Here is a 5,869-nt window from a genome sequence, read left to right as displayed (position 1 = left end):
GAATGACACTATCGTTCTGGAAAATTGCAAAAATATATATTTTTAGATGGTAAATTTTTTAAGCTCGGTAATAAATACTGAAGATGAAGTATTCAACATGACACGAGCATGGGACAAAGAAAAATTCTGAGTCCCCGACGGGAATCGAACCCATGGCCTCCCAGATACCGGTTGGGCGCTCTAACCAACTGAGCTACGAGAGTCTCGTTGTGAGCTGGGCCATTTTACTAGGTTGATAAGTGACACGCGTCCTGCCTACTGCTAGGATCAGCAATGTCGAATTAATCAAGTTTGTAGTAAATAATAAAGATGGTAAATTTTAAGTTCGGTAATAAATAATGAAGATGAAGTATTCAACATGACACGAGCATGGAACAAATTCTGAGTCCCCGACAGGAATCGAACCCATGGCCTCCCAGATACCGGTTGGGCGCTCTACAAACTTGATGAATTCGACATTGCTGATCCTAGCAGAATGCAGGACGCGGCTCAGTTGGCTCAGTTGGTTAGAGCGCCCAACCGGTATCTGGGAGGCCATGGGTTCGTTTCCCGTTGGGGACTCAGAATTTTTCGTTGTCCCATGCTCGTGTCATGTTGAATACTTCATCTTTAATATATATTTTTAGTTTATCTTTCGCCTAATGACAACGAAAATTTAGCAGATCTAGTTAATTTTGATTTCAGAATTTTATGACAACATGAAAACCGAGAATAATGCCTCGCCACTTTCGATATAAATGTTGATATCATTTGGCCGGTATGACAGAACTATGACGTTGTCAAGTTTTCTCAGTCCCATCGCTATAAGCAGTTTTTAATGGAACAAAGTTTACTCAATAACGTCAAAATATTTCTAGTCTTTAGGATAGCTGGTTGGTGTCAGTGGGTAACAACGGACTCTGTAGCAGGAAGCGAGTAATAATAGTGCTACACCATCTGGAAAGCGTGCTAGTTCATGCATCACAGGTTAGCCCCAGCATTTTGTTAAGTTGCCCTCCTGTTCACCAATACCTATGCATTAACATCAACTATCAGAAAGCCTGGAATCGAAGCTTAGAGATCTCCTAAATAAGCAATCAATCGTTGGTAAATTATGCCTTTTTCTTAGCTCACTGTCTTAGAAAAAATCTTCCTTTGATTAATTTGTGAACTAAATTCGGACGTTTTAATTGTAAGGTGGAGAGACGCACTGTGTAAGTGTCTTTTTGAGCGTTAAGTATGCTCCGTGTCCTTTAATAATGTCTTTAATCCACTCGATCCAGAGACCACCGCGCATTGAAATTTTTAAGCCGCTACTCAAACGGGCAATGTCTTCACATTTTAACCGGATTTGTTCCCTCGAGTTACCTTTCAGCGAACCCATAGATAGGATTGCACGGTTATGACACGGTTCCATATCTCACCAACAACTTCGGTGGAAATTAAATGAAATCTGCATTCAGTAAGAAATAAACGATAACTTACTTATACGCGGTGTATTTAAAGCTTCCATCTGCACCACTGAAGTCTTTTATGTCATCACTCCTCAGCCTTTTGACCAATGCTTCAATTCCAACATCGTCAACTAAAAACAAATTGAGAATTCCCCTTTAACTTGCGAATTCAGGGTTTCTAGCGGTTGATGGATAAACCTAATTCGTATGGGTAATCAAATGGTGACGAGTGAAATTAGGAAATAATTTTAAAGGCGAGGGAAATTATAAGAATTTTGACAAAATGCAAGTGAAATTATTTCCTAATTTCACAAGTATACCATTTGATTACATTTTAATATCATAGGTGACAAATTACGCTTGCAATCGTAGGTTTTTGACTGGTATATTGCATCGCGAACTCCGAGCTTTGAAAAGTTGAAAGCATACATTTTGCTCAAGTTCGCAAGTTTTTTTAGTCTTTGAAAACGTACCTTTTTAAACAGGCTTTTTAATTATTATTATTTTTTTAGGTACATTTGAACTTATATTTGTAAATATCCGTTTTTAAAATTTTTAGAGTTTTTAACTTTTTAACATCATTTTATTAATATTTTTTATTGTAAAGCGCCATGAGCAATTAGTGGATTTTGGCGCTATAAAAATACTTTTTATTATTTTTTATTATAAGAAAACCTTTAAGAGATTCCTTTTTGCAGTTGTAAAAAAGTTTCAAAGATGAATCAACTGTCAATTTTTTCTCACATTATGACTATAGTTCGTCTTGAATGAACTGAAAACGGTGCCTGCGTAAAACTCTCAAAATCTGCTCGATGCCATTTATGTACTTAGCTTAAGTCTTGAGGTCGTTTTGACGTTTTTAAATATAAGATAGCATCAAACGTTTTATTACATGGCCAAGGCTAGCTGGCTAAGATGAAATTCAAGCAAAAATGTACAAAGTTCAAGCTTTAAAACATCTTTTATTACGGACGCCATCTTGCCGCTTACTACGTTGCCATGGCAATTTTATAATTTCACATGTGAAATTATGAATTAACGTTATAATTTCGCGCCAAAATAAAGGAGTAATTTGTCACCTATGATATTAAACTTATAATAGAAACCATATCCTCGACTGAAAGTCGTTAACAACAACGAAGGGAAAGTTTGAAAAGCGTAAAACATCAAACCATGAATGACTGGTCCCTTGGAAAACTGAACAGTTAATAAGTTTCATTCCTAAGAATCTAATGTTTTGTGGCTCGTTTCGCATGATTTGCCTTTACTGATTTCCACGAACCGCTTTGAGGACCATTGGGAGGCCGTTTTTATAGGCCTGGTTCACACTAGCGACATAACGACGTAACGGCAAGGTCAAAATGCAGAAAACACCTCAAGTTGATGTTTTATGTCACCAGTGTGAACAACATAACATAACGACATAGTTGGAACATAATGACATAAGCATAACGACATAAGGAAAGAATTGAACTTTTCTTTATGTCGTTATGTCGCTAGTGTGAACCAGGCTTAACAAAAGAACATACAAACGTGCAAATGCTACTTTAAATTGTTTATAATGAAAACAGCAGATAAAGATAATTATACGACACTGATAATTTTAGAAAGACGCTTCCACTGTTTTTAGGCCTCCCAAGCAGTTGATGTAAATGCGCTTATGTCTTGGATCCGTCATAAATCCTTTACAGTTTACCACCGATTGTTATTTTAGTAGATTTCCGGTGATTTCCTAGCTCTCCAGGAGTTCGAATAATCTGACAGATGATCAGTGATTGCTTTCCTTGCATCGCCAGAAGACGGCAGTAATGGCAGAAAAAAGAATCATTTTGGTATCGTACCAGAAAGGGGAAAGACCAGTTGACATCGCTCTTTAGGAAAGAAATTTTCTGTTTCTTGTTCCTTCCAACTGTGTGCATTGTAAATTGACACTTAATAGTACCTGAAGGAGACTGGCTTTTTTTATGGAGTTAGTTGATTTTCTTCTTGATTTTCTTGATTTCCTTTTCTTCCTCGAGGTTTATAATCGGCCTAATCAGATTGGCCTTTTTACTGATTTTAGGGATACCGGGTGAGTTCCACTGAGAAAGAAAAAAAATTCTATTTGTTTATGTTCTGCAAAAATGAACACCTTCATTCTGAAAAATTATGCCCTAAGTGTCGTAATCTTTTTAATTCTTAGATAGAATTTCAGAAGTGTGAGATGGAAAGTGCCTTTCTTTAAGAACTGGCTCCCAGTGTTCAGCATAGCTTGACACTACAATCTTGACATTGGGATCATTGTAAAAACAATTAAGGATTATCCATAATTAAAAAATGTGTAATACTATGATATGCAATGATATTGCAAATTATACTGTACCGAGGTCACCTTCGTGTTTCACAGTCGCCCGCTGTTTTTTTACAAGCGTTGTGCGACAAACACGCACAATCCTCGCGTACTTGTCTTTGTCCAGAACCATCCAGAACGAAATGTTCAGGAGCGCACGAGTTTTTAATACCATAATCATCACATTAATAACCGCAAAAATTGTTTCGATACCCTGTTACATCCACTAATTTAAATCAAGGTAACTTTTCTTGACAGTTTTGCTTTTCCACCCGGATTATTCACGGAAACTGTCACCGGAAACGCATGAAAAATAAAAAATCCACACGGACTTTTAAGAGAATGGTATAAGATTACAGTGTTGGTCTTCTATTTTTTTTGCCTTTGCTTCGACACAAATAAGTAAGGCAACTGAACGCAGGCAGTGACGGGATGGCGTCAATAAAACGAGGATATTGAAGCAACCGTTGCTGGTCTGTTTGGCGGTACCACTAGACATGCGGTTTACTTTATTAGCGAAAGGCGCTACCGTGTTGGGTTTTCCACGTTCTATTTGCCAAGGAGCTTTCGGTACTCTTGAAGGAAAATGGTTTTGTTACGAACGCGAACTCAAGATAAAGATCAGTCAAATCGTTTTATTGCTAGCATTGTTCTTAAGTATTTTAATGAAGGTTTTTACCGACTGAGCTTTACTGATAATGAAATAAAGTTCGATCGTGCCTATATTTTAGAAAATCTATAACAGGAAACCTTGACGTAAATACTGAGCAGCCTGAATAAACCACCCACTAACAGACCGAACGTATTAATCGAAAACACCCATGATTCTTTTCCTCAGCTTCGATTTTCAGTGTTCTTTATCCAAGACATTTAAAACATAAGAAATGAACTAAAAGAAATAAACACAGAGTGTACGTAAACAAAGCTTGGTAAAAAACTCCACTTATTCAACTAGTCTCTAATTGCGTATTCAGGCTTACCGTATTGCAGTCCGTTGTTGGTCACACGCAGACGGATTCCAGGATGAGTTTTGCCTTGCACGACTTCCATCGAGTAACAATCAGAAATGAATACCATTAAAGTGGACACGAATAGTACATTGGCCATGGACTTCATGTTCCCTTCGAATTCCCGCTTGTTGTTGTTCTAAAGAGGTCCGCTTACCAGCTCACGTTTCTACGTTTTGATCCCTAGCGGGAAGTTGCAGTTAATAAATTAGGGAGCTACCAATTGTCTTACGTAAAGTATCCAATGAAATTTGTTTACTCATTGACACTTTCGATGCTTTCCATATTAATTGACTTCGATCCTTAAAAGGTCATCGCCTATCACGCCACGGCTTAGAATTTCAGATTCTAAACTTAGCTTGATCTTGGTTCTGAAAGCTGCTGAAAGCTGATGTCTGCCGAGATGACGAGCAAGTCGATAATTCCGATATTGACTGCGTTTATCGCTTTGTTATTCATCTTTACGCAAGCTACAAACCCTGGAGTACGCCTTCGCATCACTGACAAAGGTCTGCAATACGGTAAGTGTCTCCACGTTGGTTTAATGGTAATTGTTTTCCTGATAATCGACTCTATTCAACGCTCCCCACCGGCCTCTTTCCCCGACATGTATTTAATATTTAGATATCTGCCAAAAAATAGGAAAACGGTCGATACTTTGAATATTAAACTGATAAAACGTTTCGGTTTCATCGGCATTTTTTGTCCCGTGTCTTTGTAAAGTGAGAAATGCTTGTAGAGGCAGATCACAAAATAGTATAAACCGGAAGACTCCCCGTCACATATCGAAAGTACTTAAAATTTTGAATTTTGTCATCCTGTTCTGAAATATTTCAATCATTGTCACTCGCTGGGCTTTTTTCTTGCTTCTTTTTCTCCAATATATCTGGTATTCTCTTTGCGCCTTAAATTACAGTATATATCTTGGTAACTTTCACCAGGTTGGAGGACATATTGTTGCGTTACTTCGGTATCACAAGACTGCGTATCACTTTCGAGTTGTTTACGCTTCACTAACTTTGTCGCATTTGGAGGTCACATGAGTTGTAAAGAATTTGTAAATAAGGAAACAATTCGAAGAAGTCAGTAACTGAGCTTCA

General features: G+C 37.6%; 1 long non-coding RNA gene across 1 annotated transcript; it reads right to left on the bottom strand.

Annotated features, from left to right (window-relative positions):
• Nucleotides 1-1,464: 1,464 nt before the first annotated feature.
• LOC144639634 (uncharacterized) lies at nt 1,465-4,986 on the bottom strand (the record flags this gene model as incomplete). Its single annotated transcript, XR_013568188.1, has 2 exons — nt 4,743-4,986; nt 1,465-1,564 (listed from the first exon to the last, which is right to left on the bottom strand). It is a non-coding gene; the product is annotated as an uncharacterized LOC144639634 (long non-coding RNA).
• Between the last annotated feature and the right edge of the window lie 883 nt (nt 4,987-5,869).

Source organism: Oculina patagonica, unplaced genomic scaffold (genome assembly GCF_052425735.1).
Source record: "Oculina patagonica isolate OP01 unplaced genomic scaffold, crgOcupat unplaced1138, whole genome shotgun sequence".
Lineage (NCBI taxonomy): Eukaryota > Metazoa > Cnidaria > Anthozoa > Scleractinia > Oculinidae > Oculina > Oculina patagonica.
This window is presented reverse-complemented; position numbering and strand designations above follow the sequence as displayed.